The sequence below is a fragment of the Polypterus senegalus genome, chromosome 2 (genome assembly GCF_016835505.1).
Source record: "Polypterus senegalus isolate Bchr_013 chromosome 2, ASM1683550v1, whole genome shotgun sequence".
In the NCBI taxonomy this organism is placed as follows: Eukaryota; Metazoa; Chordata; class Cladistia; order Polypteriformes; family Polypteridae; genus Polypterus; species Polypterus senegalus.
In genome coordinates, this window is record NC_053155.1 from 146,585,639 (window position 1) to 146,613,359 (window position 27,721).

General features: G+C 40.2%; 1 protein-coding gene across 2 annotated transcripts in view; it reads left to right on the forward strand.

The window, feature by feature from the left end:
• Positions 1 to 27,721, forward strand: part of fgf14 (fibroblast growth factor 14) — an 813,860-nt gene that overhangs the window by 417,502 nt on the left and 368,637 nt on the right. The window lies entirely within an intron of this gene.

Sequence of the window (27,721 nt, forward strand, 5' to 3'; positions counted from 1 at the left end):
CACTCACTCACTCACTCACTCATCACTAATTCTCCAACTTCCCGTGTAGGTAGAAGGCTGAAATTTGGCAGGCTCATTCCTTACAGCTTACTTACAAAAGTTGGGCAGGTTTCATTTCGAAATTCTACGCCTAATGGTCATAACTGGAAGGTATTTTTCTCCATTAACTGTAATGGAGTTGAGCTGGAAGGGCGGAGTTTCGTGTGACATCATCACGCCTCCCACGTAATCACGTGAACTGACTGTCAACGCAGTGCGTAGAAAACCAGGAAGACCTCCAAAAAGCGCTTAAGAAAACATGCATTATATAATTGAGAAGGCAGCGAAAAACAATAAGAAGCGAGCGAGTGACATATACTACCATATTCATGAGTGTTGCTGCCTCGGAAAGAAAGAAAGGTGTAAACCTAAACTTTAAATTAAGTTCATAGACAGGCTACCGCTGGCGTTTCACATGCCCACAGGTAATGCGGGATACAAGTTTAATGAGAGGACGCAGGATATAAACGAGAGTTTTGATCACTTTGTAACTAAGTTAAAATTGTAGGTGAAGGGGTGTGCTTATGCAAATTCCAGAGACTGTGTTTGTGGGGGATTGACAGTTAAGGCGGTGGGGAGTCACGCCATCATCTCCCTCCCATTCATCTAATTTCGGTCTGAGCTGAGCTCAGCGGCTAACGCCGTCTTCCGAAGCAACTTTGTCAGACTGCCACCAAATACTCACAGAAAAATCCACAAGTTAATACACACGCTGTCTCTATAGAGTTTCTCCACACTGAATCCTCCAGGCACTACTTACAAAAGGTCACATTGACAATCGTGTTACGTTATTTTTAAAATCTTTCCTTTTCTTAGCACAAGCACAGCTGAGAAGCTTCGATGCATGTGCTCCATAACGCGTTAAAAATAATGCATTTAATCACACTTTGCATTACAAGCAAAGGGAGCTTTTGTCAATGCATGATTTCCTGGTACTGTACACGATTACATTGATCAGCGCATCCCGATTCATTTTACCCTCGCACCACCTTAGTTTGAGAAGAAGTCTGAAAAAATATGAGGTTAACACAGAAAAACATCACCAATTCAAGCTTTATGAATAATCGATTCGCCATCAATAATTGTTTTGGTAAAGCCATCCTCCTTCCATTTTATAATTTTTCCGCCAATAGCCATGATTAAATGAACGGTAAAAAAGTAAGAGCAAAGCGAGGGTGACTTATTTAGGCAGGCATATATATGACAGCAACACTCATGACAATGTCAATCATGTTACGTTATTATTAAAATGTTTCCTTTTCTTTTTCATTACTTCTTTAACACACTACTTCTCCGCTGCGAGGCGGGATTTTGCTATATATATAATATATGAATGACCTCCAAAGAGCGCTGAGACTTTTGATATCAAGAACGTGTCTGCAAAAACTGTGGTCTCCTGCCCAGCAAAAGTCGAGCAGCCAGCGCGCGTGCATAGCTGTGCCGGCCTTTGAGACGCTGACTGCGCTTCTGCCTTAAGTCAAAGTGAGCACTTTTAATTTTTTCATCCTCCCCGCGCTATAGCCCAGACAAGTGCAAACACGGACCCCTTTTCTACACCACGGAAAAATAATATTAAGGCGATTCACACTTTCTTTTGCACGATACGATTATGAGGTCCTCACTCGGATTATGAAACACGCACACAGTGGAGGACTGACAGTGCCATCACAGCCGATTAATGGCGGGACGCCTCACCAGTCTACACAAGACCCACCGCACTGTCCCCAAAAGGCGATCATAACGCCAGCGAACACATCTCTATACTATATAAAAGAAAAAGGCAACTTTCCTTTCTTTACACCTTTTTTCCTTTTATCCCAAACCAAAGCCTTTCTCTCTTAACACTGCAGAGGACACAAAACTAATTTTCTTTAAATGCCGGTAAGGCACATTACCAGAGGCACAAATTTGAACGCTCACATAGAAAATGTAATTTCTATACCACAGCCGTCGTGTAGCGCCTTTCAAAAGGGATCTACTACCGAGAGATGATCCATATACATTTTAGCTGCTGTTAGTTACTTACCTGTTGTGTTACACAGTCTTTAAAATGTAGTTTACCTGAAACCACTCCAGTAGTGCTCAATGTACCTGTACTTCTTAAAACGTTAATGTTTTACTGTTTAATAACTTATAGACTATATTTTATTATTTTTCCCTTGCACTCAGTGACCAAAGCTATACACACACATATAGACACATACAAACATACACACAAGTATATGTATGTGTATATATATGTATGTATGTGTATATATATATATATATATATATATAAACACACACACACCCCTATCTACATTATATATATATATATATATATATATATATATATATATATATATATATATATATACACACACACACACACACACACATACATACATACACATATATATAATTTGTATGTGTGTATGTATGTATGTATGTGTATATATGATGTAGATAGGTATGTATATATATATATGTGTATATGTAGATATGTATATAGATATGTAGATATGAAGATATGTATGTGTATATATATGTATGTATGTGTGTGTGTGTGTGTGTATATATATGACAGCAGCAATCCAAGCTGTGAGAAAACACTAAAAAGGAGGCGTGTCAGACGTCGTGGTACATTTTCTGATGCAGCTAGACGAAAAAAACTTTGTGACGCTGCCGCCAAATACACAAAACAATTACTTTGACAATCATGTTACATTATTTTTAAAATGTTTCCTTTTCTTTTCATAACTTCTTTAACACATGACATCGCTGTGAAGCTGGTATTTTGCTATATATATATATATATATATATCACAGCGACACTCATAACAGTGACAAAACAATTACATTGACAATCATGTTACGTTATTTTCAAAATGTTTCCTTTTCTTTCTCTTTCCTTCTTTAACACACTACTTCTCCACTGCCAAGCTGGTATATATATATATATATATATATATATATATATATATATATATATATAGATAGAGATATATATATAGATAGATAGATAGATAGATATGAGAACAACACTCATATCAATTACAAAACAATTACATTAACAATCAAGTTACGTTGTTTTTCAAATTTTTCCTTTTCTTTTTCGTACCTTCTTTAACACACTACTTCTCCGCTGCGAAGCGCGGGTATTCTGCTAGTATTAAATAAAACTCCTCAATGATATACGATATGCTTCCCGCGCAGTGCTTGATTGCTTTTCTCTGTCTCTCTCACTCTCTCTGCCTGACGGAGGGGGTGTTTGCCTAGAGGATATAGACGCTCCTCTAAAAAATGCCACTTTATCGCGGTGCTTCGGCGTACTTAAAAGCCCAAAAGCACGTATTGATTTTTTGCTTTTCTCTCTCTCTCTCTCTCTCTCTCTCTCTAACATTCTCTGCTCCTGACACGCATTCTTTGAAAAGGAAGATATATTTGCATTCTTTTAATTGTGAGAAAGAACTGTCATCTCTGTCTTGTCATGGAGCACGGTTTAAACTTTTGACTAAAGGGTGTTATTTCATGTCTAGAGGGCTCTAATAATGTTAACAGTGTGGGAGAGTTTATAAGGGCTTAAAATATATAAAAATAACCATACGAATATATGGTTTCTACTTCGCGGATTTTCATCTATCGCGGGGGGTTCTGGAACGCAACCCCCACGATTGAGGAGGGATTACTGTATATAGCTGTACTAAAGGCCCTGTTACATTATACGTTACAACTGTTACAACTTTTCCATCAATTTTCAGTTACAGGCTTTGTTTCCATAAACTTAACGAGCCGGGAGCAGTCGCAGTTTGCTACCATGACTAGCAGTTATATAATGGCATATGCCAAGCGATTCAGCCCAGATAGTCTGCAACCAGTCCTGGCTAAACCAAACAGGTTTTATTTAGTCTTAAGTTGATGGTCTTGCATGCATGAGAGCTGATAACCAATGAATACTCAACTAGAATTACAATGCATATAATGCAGCTATGAGGAATAATGGGTGTTTTGGACCTTGGACAAAGAAAAGAGACTCATTTTTATGTACCACTGTAGAATGGAAAAAAGGTAGAGATTACAGCTCAACTCTCCGTATCCCTAAATCCTTCGCATGGGCATTGACCCTGTCAGGCAGAACATTATTACCTGTCAAAAAAATGGGCAGACTCACAAAACTCTGTAAATGTAAAACTATGCTGAAAAGTCGTTATGCAGTCCGGTAATTTGACATGCCCAGTAGTTTGTAGTGTAAACTGATATACTTAAGCGACAAGATCAGCAGTCATCAAGTTTGACATTCCCTGTGAATAGAACTCATTTAGTGTGACTTTATAATTATGTTATCATATTATGTAATTCTCAAGAGCATGTTTGCCTTTCTCATACCAGTCTAAATCCCATATTTGCAGCCACTTCTTCATCTCTTTAAAAACCTTGTCATTTCCTCCCAACCTTTTCCCACAAACCACATATCTGAAAGTTGAAGTAAATTTTTTAATCACCTTTGAATTTTTCACTAATGATTCCTGCTCTGCCAGAAGAATAAAGTAATAGCAAGTTGTTTAAAATGCAAATTGCCACATGATGCTTTTTTGAGGGCTAGCTGTGCACGTGGTAAGAAACAGACTAGTCTGCAGTGCTCCAGTAGCCAGTTGAACCTTTCAAATTAACCAGGTAATAAGTTGTATTTCCTGTTAATAATGACTGAAGGATAGAAATTTTGGGCCACCCTCACATAAACATCATATATAACTCAAAAACACGTAGTAGAAAAGACACATAAACAAAGATAAAACACAAATACATCACCCTGACTGAGTGACATTTAGTGAAGAGTGTTTAAAGCAGCTGGTGATTACATGGCTGACTCCTAGCTTTGTATTTTTGAGGAACCATTGCATTAGTATCCATAAGGATAACTGATGTCACTCTGTTAACTAAAGGCTAGTTACCTTAAATTACAGAAACCTGATATCCACATTTATTACCTTATGGTAAGCATGGGTTTATTTCAAGCTGTGTTTCAATAATATGCTGTTGTGTTTTTTGAAAAAAAAAACAATTGTTTATATATGAGTTTACATTATTATATGTATTTACTCTCTAGAAACTTTTGTTAAGGCCCTCATTGAGAGGCTAGGCATCACATAAGAGATGTGGAAGGGAGATCAGTGTATAGTTAGGGGCAGATACTTGAAAAGTATAGTATAATATAAATTAAAATAAAGTCTTAACTAACAGAAAGTAAAATAATTTACTATTACACTACTGTATGGAGGATATAAATTAAGTGAAAATAGAAAGTCTTATTTAAAACACTTTAAAGTGTTAATGAACTATTAGTTATCACCAACCACAAGATGCACATAAGCAATTTAAATGATAGTACTATATAATAGAATATAGTATGCTGGGTGGGGTAGACAGATAGATACTTTACATAGGCAGTATAATCTGAGTATTATCTGAGACTGGCAATAAAAAGAAACTTTATAGCTGTTTATCATCAGCATAAAACTGAAAAAGAGAAACCATGGGTCTGGATGATAAAGCCTAGTGAAGATGTACATAGGAATAAGATGAAAGGGCCCAGCACTGATCCCAGAGGCACCTCTGTGTTCGGCTGGTGCTCCTTTGTCATCGCTCTTATCGTGGTGAAAAATTCATCATCAGAAGGCTTTTTTACCTAAAAATAAAGGCTATTAGGACTTGAGATAGACAAACAGTTTTAAGGCTTTATTGCAATAAATCAACCACACGGACTCAACCCAATTCGGCCGAATGAGATTGAGCCCTGAGCATTACAGCAATTGAAGTTTTTATAATAATTTCTTATCATTTTGACCTCGTTCGATTAGCTCATTCTGCACCTGGTTTTACTGTCCATTATTCCTCTTGGTGTCTGTTTGGCTTATTTTGATTGGTCTAAGACTGGATGGATGGCTTCCTCTTACCATCTTTGGGCTTTTCTTATGTCATTTCCTATCTTTTCTGACCTCTCTCGAATGAGCTCTTTTGCCTATCTTCTCTGACTCCCTTCTACTCCTGTCCGACCGAACCTTGAGTTCCAATGGGAACCCTTATTATCTCCTTACTTTCCTATCACTGGCCCCCTCGTGGTATTTTTATTTTTTTATGCTGTTCCCATTTTCTTTAACTGGCCAAAGCTTAAATTCCATATATGCGTTTCCTCTCATCATTTCCTTTCTTAAACCTTCCAAACTTTTTTATAATAGTGACCTGAAGCTTAAGCTTTAATTAAAAATATATAGTATGTGCTTTCATTTAATCATTGCTTGGCATGCTTGATTTGTCTTAATTTCTACACTAAAGTTAATTTATAATATTTGAAACAAAGACACTTAGTTAGAGACAGCAGGTTTCAGAATTTTGCATAAAATAGAGGGGAAAGACACAGACCTGTAATTACCTGTTTGAGATGGGACAAGAGTGAGCTTCTTGAGGAGAGGAGGTATAATGGCCTTGTGGTGTTATGGGTCCACAGCTCGTTTAGCAATGGCCAGTTTTTAAATAAATAATCACCGCTCTCGCAGCGGCTTAGCGAGGGGGCGTTGGGCCATAGCAAGCCATGGGGCGATCTGCAGTGTGGGCGTTTCTCACCGAGTGCACAGGTGAGGGACTGCCCATATCCGTGATTGTTCCCGTGGCTAATGTGCTACAGCAGCTATGGCCCCTCGCTATATAAAAAGAAGCGCGAGTCGGATAAGAAAAAAAAGAGAACAACAAACGAACAGGAAAGAAAGATCAGAGAAAGAGAAAGAAACGGAGGTTGGTGGCAGGAAGCAGTGAGGAGAGACAGAGCAAGTCTGTAAAGCAGGAAGCGGGCAAGCACTCGCAGGCAGCTGAAGGCAGCCTGGGTGTTTGTCCAATGCCCGGGAGAAATAGTGGTTGTTGTCGCTCCCACAGAGTTTGTTTTGCAGGGCGGGAGTGACCGGAAGGCGCAGGACTCTCCGCAGAAGGTAGCGGGAGTCGGGACTTGGGACGTGGTGACGTGAGAGCCATGGTCATGGGGAATTCCCAAGTCGCTGTCCAGAGGAGTTGACTGGAGCCAAGGATTGGTAAGGCAACTGACAGCAGAGGCAGGCACTAAGAAGGTCAGCTGCAGGTAGAGCGGCTCCTCTGTTGCGGAGCCTGGTCAGGGAGAAGCAGGGGAGTCACCAGTTAAAAGAAGGCACCGGGCTTGTTGTTGGTTTTTAAAGACTGCTTCCATATGAACGTTTTAACCTCGTTTTTAAAGGATTGTTTTTCTATTGTTTTTACCTCCACATTTTTCTTTTAATGGATTATTTATTTATTGAACTATTTATTTAATGAAGAAGTTTGGATCACTGCACTATTTATTGAACACTTTGATTGTTTTGTTGACTGTTGTGAATAAAAGCACTTTTTACCATACCCTTGCTCAAATGTTGTCTCACTGTTTAGCTCATCGGTGACATTACCAACGGTGTTGGGTTGATTGGCTCCCGAATAGCGATGGGAGCATGGAGCCAAACCCGCATCGTCACAGGCCTGTTTAAACAATGTGGGAAAAGTGCCTATGCTGAGGGAGGTGTGGATGACATGTGTAATTGCAGAAATGAGTGAAGGAAAGAGATAACCTAGAGGAGATGTGAAGGGATGGGGTCATGCAGACAGGTAGCAGCAGAGTTAGAGAAGAGTTTGGAAACATCAGTGGTGGAGAGATGATAAAAAGAGGAAAATGTTATAGTGAGTTCAAGAAGGAGAAAGTTGTGTGGCAGGGGTGATGAGAATTGACTTGATGATGACAGCCACTGTTTCCTGACTAAAGGTTGCAAAGTTATCAACAGTCATGAAGGTTAAGGGTGGAGGCGGCGGAAGGATGAGGAGAGAGGTGAAAGCAGAGAACAAGTCTTTGGTGTCTGAAGAGTTGCTAATGCTGTTTTGAAAGAAACTTACCTAAGCACTGGTATTAGAAGAAGAGAATGAAGACAGAAGAGATTGATACATATCCAGATCAGCCTCCGCCTTTGAGTTATTCTAATTCCTTTCAGATGTCCTAAGCTCATAGACTAAAATATTTTTTTTCCAAATTGTCATTATTGCATTCTTGGACGAGTTACATTTGAGATGCAAGGCAGGAGAAGTGGCTTGCTTATGATCATACATTGTCAGTCCAAAGTCTTAGCCACTATGCCACACTCCCTGCCACTTCTGCTGATTAATTCATTAAATGAAATTCCTCAATGCTAGTGTGTCATAGAGAGGAGAGGTGTTGTTCATAAAGGCTCTCAGTTTTGTCTTCCTTCTCTCCTCCACTACTGTCTTCAGCATGTCGAGAGTGTGTCATATAAGTGAGTCTGCTTTCTTAATCAGCTTGTTGATTGAGAAAAATCACTTTGGCTATCACAACATAGTTACAATACAATACAGTTTATTTTTGTATAGCCCAAAATCACACAGGAAGTGCCGCAATGGGCTTTAACAGGCCCTGCCTTTTGACAGCCCCCCAGCCTTGACTCTCTGAGAAGACAAGGAAAAACTCCCAATAAAAACCTTGTAGGGAAAAATGGAAGAAACCTCGGGAAAGGCAGTTCAAATAGAGACCGCTTTCCAGGTAGGTTGGGCGTGCAGTGGGTGTCAAAAGTAGGGGGTCAATACAATACATTATACAGAACAGAACAATTCCTTAAGACAGCATAATAATAAAAATTTTAGAAGTACGGTTTAACAGTAGATGATATGACATAATTAGGTTTGGATATTTTTAGAGTCCTGGAGACCTCATCCATCTAGCTGCCTCCCCATTTGGCCATGCCACGGCTGAAACATTGCTCCGATGAAAGGACCCCTCTTTCCCATGATTCCTGTGAACCTCCATCAGGGATGACTTTACCATAGGCAGGCAAACAACTTGGCAGGTGGGCCGTGGCACCAATTGCCACATTTGGGTACCGAGAAAAGAAACAGAATAGGTGAGGGTTAGTATTCAAATATAATTATCATGTTGCTTATGTTATAGTGCTAATGACTAACAACAGAGATGCAGTATGTACAGTTAATCAGCAGCTCTAGTCAGGATATGCTAAACTGAAGTAGTGAGTCTTCAGCCGGGATTTAAAGGCTGAGACTGAAGGGGCATCTCTTGTGGAAGCAGGAAGACCATTCCACAGTTTAGGGGCCCTGTAACTAAAAGCTCGACCTCCCACTGTTATTTTATTAATCCTTGGAATCCAAAGCAGACCGACATCTTGAGATCTTAATGTGCGCTCAGGTTTGTAAGTCATGATAAGTTCAGACAAGTAAGCCGGACCTTGGCCATTTAATGCTTTATATGTTAAAAGGAGGATTTTGAAATCTGCCCTGAACTTAACTGGGAGCCAGTGTAAAGATTTAAGAACTGGGGTTATGTGTTCATATTTTCTTGTTCTTGTAATAATTCTTGCAGCTGCATTTTGGATTACCTGGAGGCTGTATAAAGAACAGTTTGAACAGCCAGTGAACACCGCATTGCAGTAGTCAATCCTACTAGAGATAAATGCATGAATTAATTTCTCACAATCCTGTTTATTTAGAAAGCGCCTTAATTTCCTAACATTTTTAAGATGGAAAAAACATGTTTTGGACGACTTTGTAATATGTGCTTTAAATGACATGCTAGAATCAAAGATAACTCCTAGATTGCGGGCTGATTCAGTAAAATTAATTGTGATTCCAACTGAGTCAAATGACGACAAAATATTGCTGTGATCAGTGTCATTCCCTCCAACAATTAACATCTCTGTTTTATCTGTATTTAAAGACAAGTAGTTCTCATTCATCCATTCCTTTAATTCACTAACACAACTAATTAAAGACAACATCGGAGAAACTTCATTTGATTTAAATGAAAGGTATAACTGGGTGTCATCTGCATACGAGTGAAAATTAACATTATGTTTCCTAATGAGAGATCCCAGTGGAAGCATGTAAAGTGAAAACAGTAAAGGTCCCAGTATTGAGCCCTGCGGGACACCATATTGAACTTCTGTGTATAATGATGGAGTACTGTCTGCACGTTTCTGTACATACTGGAATCGATTTGATAAATAAGAACTGAACCAAGCGAGCACGGGGCCTGTAAGCCCAACATCGTTTTCTAGCCTGTGCAGTAAAATAGAATGGTCAATGGTGTCAAATGCTGCACTTAAGTCCAACAACATAATTACAGTGGAATTTCCTTAATCAGAGGATATCAGAATGTCATTTACAACCCGTGTTAGTGCCGTTTCTGTACTATGACCAGTGCGCCATCCTGGTTTCTTTGGGGGCCCGTGGTCACCGCCAGGAGGCGCCCCAATGCCTTGGGGACCTGTTACCTCAGCACTTCCGCCACACCAGGAAGTGCTGGGGGAAGATTAAGGAGGAAAACCACCTGGAGCTCATCCGGGAGCGTATAAAAGGAGCCGTCTCCCTTCATTCAGGGCTGGAGTCAGGTGGAAGAAGGACAAGGCACGAGAGAAGTGTGGAGGCGGCCCGAAGAAGAGGCATTTGTGTGGCCAGGACTGTGTGTTGGGGTATTTGTGCACAAGACTGTGTCTGAGTGACACTCATAATTGTATATAGTGTATATAATAAATACGTGTGGTGGTGAAAAACAACATGTCCGCCTCTCTGTGTCCGGGTCGGCTCCACAGTATCTATAAACTAGATACAATACCCAGCTTTACTTGAGAAATTCCATAAGACAATGGGCCTCAGTTATAGTGCCATCAGTAAATAGGAAATAGCAGAAGTATTATATAGCTAAATTGTTTTTGTATACAATGTTTGTAGTTGTAGTTTTTTTTTTTTTCTGTTACACAGTGTGGTGTAGTGGTTAAGGATCTGGTACCTATGGCTTCAAACTCTGAGGATGTGGATTCCAATTCTGGTGCTGACACTGTATCTGTAGATGCAAATATATATTAAAATTGAGTATTTCATGGGGGACCCTTGAGGGACTCCTTTCAAATCCATAGATACAAATATATATTACAATGGAGTTGCAAATAGGGGACCCATTAAGTTTAAACTTACACTGTCAGTCCTTATCTTGGATCAGTGGATGCCACTAACGTATCTACTTCTCTCTCAGTGCCTTTTTGCTTCTAGTGAAGCAACACAAACACTCACAGCCACTGTGTCTGGCACTTGCACTGCAGGTAGATAGTCATTGTACTTCTGTGATCTTTTTCTTTCCATTTCACACCTCATTGTACAGAGCAAATGTGATTACATTTGTTTCTTCCTGTCCAGGACACGGTTTCTTCTTCAGTGGTTTGTCCACTCTATTGGTTTATGCAGCTGTCAATCGCTTCTACATTATTCTGTTTTTGCGACTTAGCGTAACATTAATAAATATTAAATAATTCATAATGATTAATGAAAAATTTTCAGATATTGGGATATTTAGTTTTTCTATGGTAGGATTTTTTTACCATAAAAATTGATATGTCAAAATGTCCTTTCTTTGTAGATACCTAGTGCCCTAGATGTACAATCCTGCTTAATTTCAGTTTTTTAACTAAATAGGAAATCATCCGGGCGGCACGGTGGCGCAGTGGGTAGCGCTGCTGCCTCGCAGTTAGGAGACCCGGGTTCGCTTCCCGGGTCCTCCCTGCGTGGAGTTTGCATGTTCTCCCGTGTCTGCGTGGGTTTCCTCCGGGCGCTCCGGTTTCCTCCCACAATCCAAAGACATGCAGGTTAGGTGGATTGGTGATTCTAAATTGGCCCTAGTGTGTGCTTGGTGTTTGTGTGTGTCCTGCGGTGGGTTGGCACCCTGCCCAGGATTGGTTCCTGCCTTGTGCCCTGTGTTGGCTGGGGTTGGCTCCGGCAGACCCCCGTGACCCTGTATTCGGATTCAGCGGGTTAGAGAATGGATGAAATCATCCATCCATCCATTATCCAACCCACTATATCCTAACTACGGTGTCATGGGGGTCTGCTGGAGCCAATCCCAGCCAACACAGTGCGCAAGGAAGGAAACAAACCCTGGGCAGGGCGCCAGCCCACCACAGAATAGGAAATCATGTTTTTGTTTAATTCCACTGTTGCTTTTTTTAAATTAAGTGTGATACTCTGTACAAATGCAGTGTACTTCTATTATTACCACTACTACTGTGGGGGTCCCAGAACTGTGCTTTGAATTGTGTTGAAAAATGTTTACACTGGCAGGATCCTAGGATTTTGTTAAGAAGCAAAGGCATTATAAGGAGTGAAGAGATAAACCAGGAATGCTAAAAAAGTACTCTTTGTGAAAGGAGGAAAACAGTGAAAGACATCTTGCTTAGCTTATGTTGTCATATGAAATTTACAACGATTTCCTTCCATTTTGGATAAAATGCTAGACAAAGACCTCTGTCTGGTAAGCAACTGAAAGCAATCATAGAAACGCTACAAGAGCCCTGGCATTGCCAGATACATTGCTGCAGAAGACAGTGCCAAATATTATTAGTAGGTTAATGCATGACGTAGCTTCTGTGCTGTAAGCACCACATGAAGTTCTGCTTTGAAAATTGAGGAACCCTATGGCTATGTGTGCTCTCATTTAATACCCAAAAAGAGTAGCTTCATTTTAAATCCAAAAGGATATTCAATTATAAAGTCACAATATGGGCACTTGCCCCTTTAAAATATGGATTAGACATTCAGGGGCACTATAGGATGCTCTAGAAGTACAGCCCCTGGGATCCCATTAATTGCTCCGGGGGGATGGTTGGGTTTTATTCTTCTGAAGTAATCTCAATATAGGAAGTATAAAAAGTAAACTTTCATCTTCTTTGCTAGAAAGCTGAACTTGGAATCATAAAGTGAGTCAAAGGCAAGAGCTTGACTAATGGGAGAAGGAGAGGCCATCGTGTACATAGAGAAGTGCAGGAAGTTAAAGGAAGTAGCCTTTGATGGTTGTACATTAGTGTGGGCATGTAAACCAGCCACTCATCAGACAGTTAGGTAATGGACCTGGTTAGTTAGTCCCAAGGATGGTCCTTGCTTTTGCTATTTTTACCTGCACCTTAAAGTACAGTTTTTGACTCAGTTCTATGTTCTGCCATATTTGGGCATCCTAGGGTAACCCAAACTGTCATTACTTAAAAACAATTGTTGATGGGAAATTATGCATAAAAACACTTATGGCTATGTATCCGGCTGTGAAGTACTGTATGTTGTAATGGTTTTACTATTATTTTCTGGTAGTAGACAGATTCAAATATTTTATTTTCCTTAACAAATGACCTACTACTAAGGAACTGGCTAACATACATATTGTATGTTTACATGGGTTGCACGTCTCTCCGTCCTCTTCCACTTATCCGAGGTCGGGTCGTGGGGGCAGCAGCTTAAACAGAAAGGCCCAGACTTCCCTCTCCCCGGCCACTTCTTTCAGCTCTTCCGGGAGAATCCCAAGGCGTTCCTAGGCCAGTCGGGAGACATAAGCCGCTTTTCCACTGCATAGTACGGCACGACACGGTTCAGTACAGCTCACCTTGGTTTGGCTCAGTTCAGCTCGGTTTGCGTTTCGACTGCAGTTTAGTACCGCTTTAGAGTGGGCGGGATTATTCACGTGTCGTTATAGTTGCGCCGCCTCTACTGCTCGCTCTTCATTTTTTTTAACTTGTCCCTACAGTGTTTGTAAGTCCTATGGTAGCCGTGTGCGGCCAAGAGCTGAGCGACCTCCTGGAAAATTTTTTCATTCCGCGTCGCCCCATCCAGCTCTCGCTGGATCCGCTCCTTGGCTACCAACGAGAGGAACGTCTGTACTTCCTCAACAGACCACGGAACAGCCATTTTTGGTTAAAACCAGTTCGAACCTTCGCGGGTCTGTTGTGTCTCGTGTCGCAAGTTCAGTGATGCAGTAATGAGGATTTTCTCCGGCCAATCAGTGACCAGCAGAGTTTACACGTCACATTTCGGTAACGGTTTGGCACGCTTGGAACCTCGGCTGAGGTGGTACTAAAAAAAGGACCAGGTACCAGGTACTGTTCCCAGTGGAAAGCCCCGCAAAAGTGAGCTGTACTGAACCGTGTCGTGCCGTACTATGCAGTGGAAAAGCGGCTTTTGTCCCTCCAGCATGTCCTGGGTCTTCCCTGGGGCCTCCTCCCGGTTGGACGTGCCCGGAACGCCTCACCAGGGAGGCGTCCAGGAGGCATCCTGATCAGATGCCTGAGCCACCTCATCTGACTCCTCTCGATGCGGAGGAGTAGCGGCTGTACTTTGAGCCCCTCCCGGATGACTGAGCTTCTCACCCTATCTTTAAGGGAAAGCCCAGACACCCTGCAAAGGAAACTCATTTCAGCCGCTTGTATTCGCGATCCCTCCTTGAACCATCACCTTATCGTGGTGGAGGGGTTTGCGTGTCCCAATGATCCTAGGAGCTATGTTGTCCGGGGCTTTATGTCCCTGGTAGGGTCACGCAAGGCAAACTGGTCCTAGGTGAGGGATGAGACAAAGAGCGGTTCAACAAACCTCCGATGAAGAACAAAAACCTTGGACGACGTTTTCCCTTGCCCGGACGCGGGTCACCGGGGCCCCTCTGGAGCCAGGCCTGGAGGTGGGGCTTGATGGCGAGTGCCTGGTGGCCGGGCCTGCACCCATGGGGCTCGGCCGGGCACAGCCCGAAGAGGTAACGTGGGTCCTCCTTCCCATGGGCTCACCACCTATGGGAGGGGCCAAGGAGGTTGGGTGCAGTGTGATTTGGGTGGTGGCCGAAGGCGGGGACCTTGGCGGTCTGATCCTCGGCTACAGAAACTGGCTCTTGGGACGTGGGTTGCCCACCAATGTTATTTCATTTGTGGTCTTCAGTTTGAGTCTTGTTTTTGCAGGTTATTTTGTGATGATATAGCCTGTAAAGTAAACTGGACCTCTGGTTAACTTTCAGAGTGAAATGGATAGAAGGAAAGAGTAAATCGTGATTTGGAGAAATAGAGAATTATAGACTAGCCAAATAAACTACAGTGATCTATTGTCTCTAGATTTGCCTAGATGTTTTTTTTCTTTTCATTTAGCACTTACAATGTCCTGAATTTAGTGGTTATATGGATTTAAACTCATCTGTACCCAGCTTGGTGGATTAACCTAAAGAGTTTATGATTTTTGTGGGAGCTAGTTCAAAGAAACCTAACAAATGGTTTGTGGATAATTGCAAAAAAGGCACTTCTAATTTTAAGATAGGACAAAAGGTGTGGCCTAAGGGTTTTGTCCATGAACAGGCACCAGGTTATATTGTTCCATGTGTGATCCAGTGACAGGTTTGGCTGAGCCTGCTCATTTCAAGATGAATTCAGATTTCCATGCCTATAGATTAAAGTCAGTTTACCTAGTCCCTATATAACTCCAAAGCATCAGCCCGTCATGGTGGATGGTTCTGAAGAATCTGAAATTTAATCTGTATTGATTTAGGTTGTCATTGTCCTAGGGTGGAATGCTTAATACATTGGAAAGGCTATCATCTCAAATAACATTCATGCTCTAGTGATGTCTGCCTCACCTGCCTCCAGGCCCATTTTCATGTTTGGTTTAAGTCTGATGTGTGCATTCAAAGTTCTTTAAACTTTTTATGAGAATTCCTAAACCTTTATGAAAAAAGTATATATCTGTTTTTGGGTTTTATTACTGGAGGAATATAATTCTGAATTTTATTTTATTCCACACATTGAATAATTCATCTCACTCGTGAAAGGGTGAAATCGACAAATGGATCGAGGCAGCGAGCACAGTTATGCAGTCACTATACTGAGCTTTTGTGGTGAATAAGGAGCTGGGCCAGAAGGTGAAACTTTCAATTTTTATCAGTCGATCTACATCCCTACTCTCAGCTATGATCATTAGCTTTGTGCAATAACTGAAAGAATGAGATTGTGGGTAGAGATGGATAAGGGACCTTAGAGATAGATAGGGAGAGACTTGGAGTAGAGCCACTGACTCAACGCATCGAGAGGAGCCAAATGAGATGGTTCAGGCATCTGATATGGATGCCTCCTGGACACTTCCCTGTGGAGGTTTTATAGGCACGGCCAGATGGAAGGAGTCCCTGGGAAAGATTCAGGACTCGGGGAGGATTGTATCTCTCAGATAGCTTAGGACACCTTGGAATCCCACAGTTAGCAAGTGTGACTGGGGAATGGGACTATGGGTCTCATTGCTAAGACTGTTGCCCCCAAGACCTGGTCTCATATAAGTGATGTAAAATGAATTAATAAATAAACGAATGAAGCTGAATCGTTTTTTAGCATTATTTTTGAAACTATTTTGTTTGACCTTAGATGCCTCAATTTGGTGCAGGTTTGTTGTAGCAGTTGCTATAGGTAGTGTGCATGGTCATGCTGTGTTTGTCATTAGGGGTCACGATTTTGAAGGTCAGCTCCATGCACTTCCTGGTATTTGAGATTGGATAAAAGCTGTGTTGGTGTGTGATTCTTGTAACAAACTTTCACAGGTCAATGTACTGTACTTACATGTCGACATTTGATTTTTGATTAAGATGACTTTTGCTAACAATTTTATCTTGAAATCTTGACTATGCCTCATCTCCTGATCCTTTTCATTAACAAACATTCACTATGTCTTTCTGAGTCAGTGCACCTACTTCCCAGCTCATGACATGCTCTGGGGTTCACATTTTCAATTTGGATTTGTTGAAAAAGCCTTCTATCAAAGGGCAATTTTCTAGGTTTTTGTACATCATATACTCACGTAGTTTCAACTGCAGAGTGCCTCTCAACATTTGATTTTGCATAAGTGCTTTAGTTACTTTCATGCCTTGTTCGAGCAGAAAAACAATCCCGTCTTGAAGTGTCATCTGAGAGACGTGCAGCACTCTCTGTTTTCTCATGCAGAAGTAAGGCTTTCTACGGCACTTATCCAAACCAGGGCAGCTTCAGCTGCTGACTTTCAAGACAAGAAGCTGAGGATCGAATCAACTGATAGAAACCAGAGCTTAAAAGAGGTTTGCGCCGGGAGCAAAGAATTGCCTTGTGCTGCTGATTTTTCTTTAAATAATTAATGAGCTATTTGATTAGTTTTTTTTTTTTTTTACTGCAAGCAGTTTGTGAGATGCTCTATGATTTTCCCCACTTACCTAGGCTCTTTTTTTTTACATTAGTAAGAGACAAGCTTTTTATGCCTAAATGAATGCTCCCAACATTATGAGTTACCAATCACGTGTGTCATAAGGCATAATCCCCAGTGTTGAGCTACTTTAGACATCTTGCTTTAAGCCTACATTAAATTAATATAGGTCCCACTGGAGAAATATCATTTAGTACAAGAAAATTAAATGCTATCCTTCTCTTTTCTGTCTCACTCACATGCAGAAACTGCTGACTTCAGTATACAATCTACGCCAGCGCTGAAGCTAATTGTGCAAGAGGCCCTGCCGCAAATCAAACTAACAGGCAGAAAGGAGAAATGTTTATTCATGCCCCTGGTTAAGTGACGTACTGTGTATTTAGGGGATATTTATTTGTGGTTTATTTCGCTAAATTAAGCTGAATTTAAATCATTGGTGTTCTTCCAAATGCAGACAGTTTCATGCATTTTCTATCGATTTGCTATGGTGCTTTTTTCCATTTCTTCTGTTAAAGTGGATTAAGTGGATTCCAAAATGGATGGATGGATTTTGAATTCTACTCTAATTAGCAGAAATTGCCAGAATCTGAGATTAGTGAACACTTGAAAAATAATGTGTCTGAGCAAGCTTGACGTGTTTAATTTTTATAAATGTTCACATCATCTTTAGTGTGTGTGTATGATCATTGTGAGGCTTCTTCTAAATGGTAGGAAAATCAAGATTTCCACAATGAAAGGAAAGTATACTTGGGTATTGGCTAAGCACATCCTGAACATAGCAAATAAAGAAATCAAATTCTGTTATCACTTTAAGTTGCTAAATGAAAGACTCTATTAAATTAAATGCTTTAATGCCATACTGGTGAATCCTGTTAAATTTATTTAGGCCCTTGGTTGCATTAATAAACTTGTTGACCAACTGTCAATGTTCTGAACTGCCTTGTTTCCTCATGCAATTACATGAAGCCAGGCCCTGCAAGCCTGAATGGATACTGCTCCGCTTCAGGGTACATACAGACACACACACAGTTATTTATATACTAGTCGCCAAAAACTGTAACATGCTTGTCTCTGGGATGTCCTAAGATAATTAGAGTAAATGGAAAAAACCTCACACAAGGTTCAAGACAGGCAGTAATAGGTTGAACAATGGGACTCTAGTCCATAGAGATGTGAGGTAGCAGCATTGACCAATACTTCACTGTGATATTTTAAAAAGGTACAACACAAGGACCAATGTGGTATACCGCTTTAAGAATGGAACAGAAGGGGTGATGCTTATGTACCCATTGATAATTTGCTGCGGTACCAGTTCCTGTTGCCCAACTCATAATGTATTTATGATGCATCCCTAAGTGTTCACACAACTTACATCATTCAGACAGTTTAGTATAATGTGTGGTATAATTGTCATACTGTGTAAGCAGGAACTGCTTGTGGGGAGTGCATTTCATTGGGTTGTTGGGCTACGCAGGTCGGGAGGTTTTGCTTGGAGGTGTTGGGTGTAAAAATATGCTTCTTGCTTAGGTCTTAAGGACCACAACCTTGAAGGTGATCATTGGATGTTTATCTACATTGTTACTGTTTATTGTGTGTCAGTAGTATTGGTGATGCTGAATAAACACCCTTACTCTGGAATTTGGTATTGCATGAATATTTCACCTGGGCCAATGTAGAAGATGCATGTGTCAGTGGTAAGCAAGTGAGGATTTTGTTTTACAAACAGTGTCCAGACTTAATATCAGTATTTTTTGTGCCATCTAATTCTTTGAGCTTGAAATTCTGTACTAATTTTCAACCTTTTCTTAATCACTGCCCTTATCTAATACGAAGAAATTTCATTTAGAACCTGAAAAAACAAATGTGGAACAGATACTTTGTAGATGTGGTTGCTACTTTATCTTATTTTGATTCTAGTTTGACTCAGCAATAGTGACTTCTTTGTGGCATTTTCTCTGCAGGTTCTTGTGCCTTTCCTCCAGAATATTTGGTTTTGTCTTCAGCCCAAAGGCAAGATAGTAAAATTGGTTTTAAATTGAAATGGGCTTCATATAAGAAAGTCTGAGTTTGTTCTTGTTCTTCTATTCTGCCATGGTGCAGCATCTCACTCAGTGCTAGTTCCTGTTTTGTAGCAATCATTAATGGATGGCTTAGATTGACAAATCAACATTGTTGTAGTGTAGTTGTCCAATAAAATCTCTTCAAGAGGGTCTCACTGAATTGGAAAACTGATTAATAAAGCAGGCTCAGTTGTGTGTCACTCTCTCAACCAACTGGAGGTAGTGGTGGTTGAGGAGGAAATTAAGTCAAACTGATGGCCATTATGAAAAATGCTAAACATCTGCAATATGACACACTACAATCTGTCATTTTAGCTAACATATTATTCAAAAGAAATGTGTAAAAAAAACACTACTGAGGCTCCTTTATACCTACAGTGGTGCATTACTATTAATGCCTGTGACTGCTCTGTTATCATCAGTCAAGGCAGATATTTTTCTATAATTCTTGTGCGTGTTTCAGAGGGACTGTTATTGTTTATATTTATTGAGCTTTTGTTAAAACTACTGAAGAAATAAAGATTTTTCTATCTATCTATCTATCTATCTATCTATCTATCTATCTATCTATCTATCTATCTATCTATCTATCTATCTATCTATCTATCAAATAAATTCCATCAATTACAAAATTATTACCTGGGGGTGCAAGTGATACCCAAACCTCAGACACACTTTTAGGTTTAAATAAAAGATATTTATTACACCAAAGCACCTCTTCAACAATCACCCTTTGAAAGATCATCCACAATATATGTAAATCAATCAATTTCTTCTTCCTTTATTCCTCTTAGAGTGTCGCCTGCTTCCTCCTAATTCTGACTCCCCAATGTGAGGCGGCGTGCTCTTTTTCAAGCTGGACCTGTGAATGTGTGTCTTTTTGGAAGCACTTTCAGGTCAAATGTAAAGCTGGGAGGTCCTCCCTTAACAGTGCCCTCTACTGGCACCCTGAGACCCCAACAGGGTTCCATTTCTGGACTCCAACTCCCAAGCACCCCTACAGGTATCCAAACCTGGATGCTACCAGATGACTACTGCCACCTGCTGTATGGAGGAATAGAACTGTTACCAGCCTTCAGCTTCTGAGGGTCCATCAATTATATAACTCCGGCCAGGCAAAAAGCCGTTTCCTCCTCCAGTAATTTCATCTGTCCTTCCATTCTGGCTTGCCGCCCAGGAAACAAATGATCTTCCCTCCCGGCAGTGATGCCCATCTGTACTCCTGGGCACTGAATTACAGTTGGCAGTTGTTGTATGTTCATTTCTCTTAAACATTATTTGTTTCTTCAAGCTGGAATATTTACTTAGGCCTTTACAGTGAAAAACCTGGCATAATATTAACAAACCCAATTAATCCAGTTCCTGATCATTTGGGGGCCAGATCCTATCCCAGAAGCATTGGTGACAAGGCAGGAATAACCTTTGAATGGGCACCTGTGCATTGTAGTGCACTCATATACAATATTAGAATTAGGTTTAGGATTAGGTAGACTTTATTGTCAATATACATATAGTATACATAAAATACAACATACATACAATGTATAATATATACACAACACATACATGCATACACATTATACATACAATACATACTGTATGATACAGACAATACATATAATATAGATCAATATACTTTATTATCAATATACACATTCACACACAAACATGACCATTTAGAATATGACCTTAATCTATTATGTTTGATCTTGGAATCTGAGATAAATATTTAGGTTCATAGAGTTTTCAATTTAACCTAAAGAACTCTGCTTTTAAAAACTCACAGTTTTGAAATTAAGCATAAAAGCTAAATGCTGCAGTTGCTATGTAGAAATGAAAATGAAGCCTGGAAAAATGTAATTAAGTCAAGACTAATTTCAAACCTTGAAAGAAACTAATCAGCAGTTTCTAATCCTTCCTGGGTTCACATCAACAACAGGAAATTTACAAAGCTACTTAAAAAATCAGATCCTTTCAATGGCTCATGCTTAACCTTACAACAAATGAATATCCGTTCACTTCTCTGACATAAAAGAGACTCGCTTCTGACTCACTGCGAGGTTGCAAATGTCCTCATCTGCCACTCCCTTGAATCTTCAATAAAATCTGAGGCTTTGTGACATATCAGATCTTTAACTTCTTTGTTGTAATTGACAAACTATTTTCACCTTTGACCTTATTATTCAGACTAACTTTTGCAAATTAGCCATAGCCAAAGTAGAATGTTAATCTCCCTTTGTCTGTCTCCCTTTCAATGGTCAAAATGAGAATTACATCTGTCAATGCCATTTATGTTGTTTTAGATGACTGAGGAGTTTAATCCTTGAGGCACAAATATTCAGACACTGAGGGCAGCAGTATGTATGAGAGCAACTTACACAAGTCTAGGCTCTCCTCCATCCCATTACCTTATTTAGTATGTAGGTACTGGTTGATAAATCACGCAGTGTCAACAGGGACATTATCCGCCTAGAGTCAACTAACCACTGATGTTGATCTCTCCTTTCCCATGGTAATGTAGGCCTTGAGGATGTCTTTGAACCTATTAGTTGGATTACCCAAGGTTCCCTGAGAATATTCAGGTGAGATTTAGAAATTCTGCAGCAGTGGCCCATAAACAAGTTTATTCTGCATGATCATGGCTTCAGTGCTGGTCATCTTTGTCGTAGTGAGCATGCAGAATTGATGATAGACCTCAAATAGGTAAACCTGGTCTCACTCATCAAGAGTAGTGATTCTCAGATGAGGTCAAAGGTTTAGCAGATGCGCAAAAGTGAAGTAAGCCAAAGTCAAAATAAGCAAGACAGAACTACCTGAAGCCAGTCAGGAAAATCTAGTGGCTTGGTTAAATCAAAAAGCAGAAAGGTTGATCACACTTTAGTTTATGTGCTGTAAAAATGCATCTGTTACTTATTAACTGTTACATAACAAGACTTTACCAAAGGCTTCTTTTGGTCTTAATGTCACTTACAAAGCATCGGTAAAGTGGTTATTCATCTCTGCAGTGTGGCCTACTAAAATAACTGATCAGAGGTGGCTCAAGTGAGACACATTTCTCTTCATATTGCACATTTCAGTACCAGATCTATAGATTCTGTATCCATCCATCCATTTCCTAACCCGCTGAATCCGAATACAGGGTCACGGGGGTCTGCTGGAGCCAGTCCCAGCCAACACAGGGCACAAGGCAGGAACCAATCCCGGGCGGGGTGCCAACCCACCGCAGGACACACACAAACGACAATTTAGAATCGCCAATCCACCTAACCTGCATGTTTTTGGATTGTGGGAGGAAACCGGAGCGCCTGGAGGAAACCCACGCAGACACGGGGAGAACATGCAAACTCCACACAGGGAGGACCCGGGAAGCGAACCCAGGTCTCCTAACTGCGAGGCAGAAGTGCTACCACTGCGCCACCGTATTCTGTATATTCGCAAGTAATTAACCACTTTACTGAGGTGTAAATAATAATAATAATAATAATGAGTGTTCATAAGCTATTGTTAAGGCTTTGTTACATAAGGTTATATGAGTAATAGATGCATTTTTGCCATACCTACCCAAAAGTCAAACATAAGAAAAAGGTAAGGGTTGACAACTTATCTGAACGGTTTAATTAATCCATTTGAACTGGTTTTAAATAAGGATAAATAAAGGTAAGCAAATCCTTAAGTGTGATCTCTGATTGTTCATTTTGGTTGGCAGCTATCCTTTTTCTCACAGCACTTCATACATGCACAGTAAAGGATTATGGGTAACATGTAAAACTGAGGAACCAGCAGGGGGCTGGAGTCCAGTCCATTGAGGACACCCTCACTCCAATCTTACCAGATCAAATGTCACCTGCCAATTCACTTAATGAGATGTCTTTGAAATTGTGAGAGGAGATGTGAAGACCAGTCAGACACAAGGAGAACACGTTAACTCCATGGAAAATTCTGGGCGTTAAACCAAGGTCCTAATGCTGTAAGGTGACAACAACAAGTGCTTCACCAACATGTCGTCCATGGGGGTATTTTTCATTTGTGGATTACTCCTTTAGCCGGATGTAATTGTTGACGATTTGGCCTGATCCTGGATCTGTTGGTTTTTTGAAACTCTTGCTGGATGTGCTGTCATAGCAGCACATCCAAATCCTCAAACCTGCTCAGAGCAGGTTTGTTCTATGTAAACAAGGAATAGCTCACCCACTTAATCACTGCCCATGCATGGAATTCATTCAGTCATGCTGTTCATGAATGAGCAACCAATTGATATTGGTGTGCAAATTATAAGACGAGAAAGATCCTTTATTGCTCCCAGAGGAAATTCTTTTCGAAAGATACCGGTTTGGCCAAGGGGGAATATTGTACCTCAAAGATTTATTAGCACCTTATATTCGAAGTCAAACTAGGCAAATTCGGGCTCTCACAACCACACAGACAGTATGCATTGCTTTGAGGTTTTTTGCAAGCGGCACATATTTTATATACTGTAGGCGATGAGGAAGATCTATCTAAAAGTGCAGTTTGCTAGGCAATTTGTGAAGTCTGTCTGGCTCTGAAATATTTCCTTTGGGTTTTCATAGTGTTTCCTGGACACCTGCGTGTGCAGACAATAAAACAGGCATTCTATGCCATTGCAGGTAGGTAATACACAGGCAAAAACACCCACAGTTTCATAAATAATCTCACAATCAGCCTAACATTCTCATTACCCAGGATTTTCAAATGTGATTGGGGCACATGGGACTGATCAGAGTGGAGTTTGAACAACATTATTTGGAAAATGTACCTCTCCTCCTGATGAATAATCAGACACAGTGTCTTCATCAAATATTTGATCTTTGCAAATATCTCTTTGGTCAGACACAAGTTCTAGAGATATGACATTCCCTGCAACTAACCCAACAAAAAAAAATGCCCTCAGAAACAGGGCAATGGGCATTTTGCTGGAGAGCCAACTCTTCTGCAAGGGTTAGGTCTGGACCGCGTGAACCTCCACCTGTTTTTTGCTTGTCTGCCTTCTTATTAGCTTTAAAATTAATGTTTCTTATATATGATTCTTTATGTCAACAATTCTTTAAATAGTTATATACCAATATTTACCAGTTTGAAGTATATTCTTGTACTTCACTTTAACCTGTCCCCATGTTCTCCTTGTGCTCACATTTGATCTTGTATTATGACATATTAAATAATAATTAATCTGAAACATAGGAAATGTAACGCTGCATTCAGTAAGTACAATGCACACTACTTAGCGTTGAATTTGTTGGCCACTTTTTGCCAGCCATTTCTTCTGGTTTGGGCTGCTTTTGCAGTGTTACCCCTTGTGCATATTAAATCTTGAAATTCTTCATATCCTTCGAATAAAAGGTCCTGCTGCGCTTGTTTGAAAAAAATGCGCATTTGTCATTTTGTTACAGCCTATCAAAGACTTGTTGATCACGTTTTCTAGACTCAATAGACTTTCAATCAGTGCGGGCGCGCGCATTCATCTTAGATGACTAGATCCAGCTAGACTAATCTACTACATGACTGCGTTTGAAAAACTGACTTATCCTGGCTTCACCGGCATTAACTCATCCAAGATGAGGCATCTGATCTGATGATTTAAGCAATACGGAAAATACCCCCTAGTAACAAAGAGAGGAAAAAGTAAAATTGTTGGTGTCTGGGAAGGAATCTCTGTTTAACGTGAAACTTATGACGATTTCTGATAAAGTGTAAGGGACCATCTTGTTCCATTAGTCCAGTCTGTTTTAGGTCCCTCTTGATGTTGTAGTACTGGCTCTCTAAAATGCAAGTCCTTAAATAAATGTTGACTTCCAGTTTACTATGCTCTTATGTAGCACACTGGGTGGACTTATGAAGACAGAGTGGAAGTGAGAGGTCCATGATGGTTCCTTCCTCCACACTAGAGGGGGAAGAGGGAAAAGACATTATTAACTGTGTTGCAGCCATTTTCGCCCCATGGGTACTTACCTGTACAGAACCCTCAAAACACTCCTGTAGCAAATGAGCGTGACAAGCTTTAAGATTATATTAATGACATTCATGACTGAGTGTTAATAACCTTTTCAATTAAAATAATATATTTTTACGCATATATGCAATTTCAGTCAGAAAATCATGAGCTACTACAAAACAGACTGTACAGTTCAACCACGTAGGATGGAAATGAACATAAAAGAACTGATAAGGAGTTCTCATTAAAAACCTAGAAAAACCCTAATGGGGCCAGCAAAATACATGAATGCTGACCAAAAAAACAATCACATGGTATTGTGTCCCTTTTTGTAATACAAAATACACTGGTACAGTTTAGCCACTTACTAGTTTAGATTAAATCAACCATTTTGAAGTTTCTTATTCCAGTGTGAGCTAATGACTACATGACGGAGCCTATAAAGACATGTATTCACTCACTTAAACACACTTACACTATATGTTACCAATTTAACAAGTATTTGGCAGAGATATTAGGACAGCTCAGCTATTATCTAACCAAACCAGCCTGATCGAGCGATATGTCTCCTCTTGTTTGTTAAACCTCTTATGTTTTAATTTAGTTATGATCGATAATGTATTTAAAGAAAATTCATCTGAGCACTGACAGAACATGTCAGATCAACATTTTCAGTACCCAGTCTAGAATCTAAGCTAAGGATGCTGACACTAGTAAACCATGAAATCAGTGTGATTTAGAAGTTTAATATTTCTATGTCATCAATGAAGTATTTTTTGTACTATTTTAGCATTAGATTGATTCTTAAAAGAATTTAGAAATGAATGTTTAACAGAAAATCTCCAGAAAACTGGTGTTAGATTAATGCTACCATAACAGAAGGGCCTCTAGTTCAGATCTAATCAATACCAAGTAGCATGTCAGCATTGTACTGTTTAACTTTGTTCAGAGTCACATTGTACAGACAAAAGATTTAGCAGATCCAGAGCTCAGTGAGGACTGAACCATACTTGAAAGGTGACATACAGTAAATAAGCAGAAAAAAACTGCATCAGCAGATCTTTGTTATGCAGCATTTGACTGCCTGTAATTTATTCTTTTATAACAACATTTAATTGAAAAAGGAAATTATTACTAAAAATAAATGTTTGCTGTTGTAGCTGTTTCAAGTCCCCTTACAATTAAAAATGGCCTGTGTTGGTATACTACAAGAATTGAACATTTCAGTAATACTATTTTACATAGTATTATTGGTCCTGGACTCAGACTCCTGGGTTGTTGCAAATTTAAAAAAATAGTTAGGTAAAAATGAAAATTATATTTTCTATAACTATGTCTTAGTGATTATTCCAGTTAATACATTAGTAAATTCTATCCTGCTATGGATGAATGGATAGACATTACTAAATTCTCTGATTAGAGAAGAGTGTTAGACCTGAGTCATTGACTCAAATAAAGACTTAGTCCTACAATAATATCCATCCATTTTCCAACCCACTGAATCCGAACACAGGGTCACGGGGGTCTGCAGGAGCCCATCCCAGCCAACACAGGGCAGGAACCAATCACAGGCAGGGTGCCTGCCCACCACAGGACACACACAAACACACCAATCACACACTAGGGCCAATGTAGAATTGCCAATCCACCTAACCTGCATGTTTTTGGACCATGGGAGGAAACCCACGCAGACACGGGGAGAACATGCAAACTCTACGCAGGGAGGACTGAGAAGCGAACCCAGGTCTCCTAACTGCAAGGCAGCAGCACTACCACTGCACCACCGTGCCGCCCCCTACAATAATATACTAACACATAACATCTATTAACCCACATAATAAAGTTTAGAGTCTGGGGGAAGAGAGCCAATCCTGACAACAACATTAGAAAGGCAGGAACTGACACTGGTATTAGTCCCTTGCCCAGTGCGATCACTTTCAACGTTTTTAGAATTGCCACTTAACCGTCAATCTGGGATGGGAGAAGGGAAACGGTTCAGACACTGGAAGAACATACAAGTTCCACACAAAAAGTGAGCAGTCTCAGACACTAGAAGCCTAAGGCAGCAATGCAGACCACTGCTTCACCCTGCATTCCCAAAGTACAGAGATATTTATTATTTACAACATAAAATGCTAATGCTGTCTAAACACAAAGACAAAAACATTTCAGCTAAGAGAGTGACTTTTTTATTGTGTTTCCTCAGGTGTTATTTTTCATTTCTGCTTTGTTTTCTTTTCATCAGCATGATGTATTGTGGTTCAAAAGGAATACATGACTGAGCAGGGCTTGCCTGTCCATACAGGATCTAGCAGGTACAGGCAGTCCTTGCAAGCTCAGTTCAGACCTGCTCTATAGGTTCCTTTACTGGTTAGTGCTATGGTTTGCTAGGGCTTTACACTATGGGCTCTTTTTAGAAAATCCTCCTATCAGAGCAACATTCCAGGCGACTGTGTAGCGTGTATTTCAAGGCTGCAGGAGTTTATCTTGTGTGCACCACCAGCAGAAAAGTGACAGAAATAAATATTGATCATAACATTTTATCTTCCTGCAAAGTGTCCTTCTAGACTGGAAAGCTCCTTGTCTTGTGTCAGCTTACATTTTGATGCTTACCTGTGCATCACAG